Source organism: Benincasa hispida, chromosome 3, assembly GCF_027475165.1.
Source record: "Benincasa hispida cultivar pf3 chromosome 3, pf3_genome.v1.1, whole genome shotgun sequence".
In the NCBI taxonomy this organism is placed as follows: Eukaryota; Viridiplantae; Streptophyta; class Magnoliopsida; order Cucurbitales; family Cucurbitaceae; genus Benincasa; species Benincasa hispida.
Window position 1 is genome coordinate 44710012 of NC_143480.1, and position 984 is coordinate 44710995.

Genomic DNA, 984 nt, shown 5'->3' on the forward strand with positions numbered 1-984 from the left:
ATCTACGAAGCTTCATTCAAATTTGTAACACTTTTGTGTTCCTAAATATCTCCATTGAAGAAGTTCGACTCACGCTATTTCCATTTTCACTATGCGATAAAGCAAGAAAATGGGCATACTCCCTCGAACCAGGAAAGATAACTTCATGGGAGCAAGTTGTGGAGAAGTTTATGAAGAAGTATTTCCCTCCTACAGAGAATGCCAGAAGGAGGAAATTGATCACTAATTTTGAACAAGAAGAAGATGAATCGCTCAGTGACGCATGGGCGAGATTCAAGAGATTAGTGCGCGACTGCCCGCACAATGGATTGCCAGATTGCCTCCAAATGGAGATTTTCTATCATGGATTAAATTCTACATCGCAGACAGCTGCCAATGCGGTAGCAGCAGAAGGTCTGTTGAACAAGACATATGATGAGGCAAATAAAATTCTTGATCGCATCTTGAAAAATCACGAAGATTGGCAAGAAAGCGATTAAAGAGAAAAACCCAGAGAAGGTAACGCAAATAATAGTGCCATCACATCATTGCATAATCAGATGAATGTGGTGATAAATTTATTATAGGGCATCGCAATCAACAATCCTAAAATGCAAAGAGGGCAAGTCAATGCAATAGAACAGACAAGCACTAGTTGTGCTACATGTGGAGAATCGCATTCGGTTGAAAAATGTCCACAAAATCCGCAGTCAATTTACTTTGTCAAGAACAACCCTTTCTCAAACAGTACAACCCCAGGTGGTGAAACCACCCTAATTTTGCTTGGAAAAATAATCAACAACAAGGTTATCAACCTAGGGCGCAAAAAGAAGAACCACCAGGATTTTTCCAAAGAACTAACGATCAACGGCAACAACAAGCCAGCAGCTCTTAAACACCACCATCATCCTCTCTGGAGAACCCATTAAAACAGTACATCGAAAAGAATGAGGCGGTCTTCCAGAACCAGGTGACTTCCATCCGCAACATGGAAATCCAAATAGG

The 984-nt window shown here is 41.0% G+C and overlaps 1 non-coding gene across 1 annotated transcript; it reads right to left on the reverse strand.

Annotated features, from left to right (window-relative positions):
• Positions 1-203: 203 nt before the first annotated feature.
• LOC150037297 (small nucleolar RNA R71) lies at positions 204-310 on the reverse strand. Its single transcript, XR_016528865.1, has one exon. It is a non-coding gene; the product is annotated as a small nucleolar RNA R71 (small nucleolar RNA).
• Between the last annotated feature and the right edge of the window lie 674 nt (positions 311-984).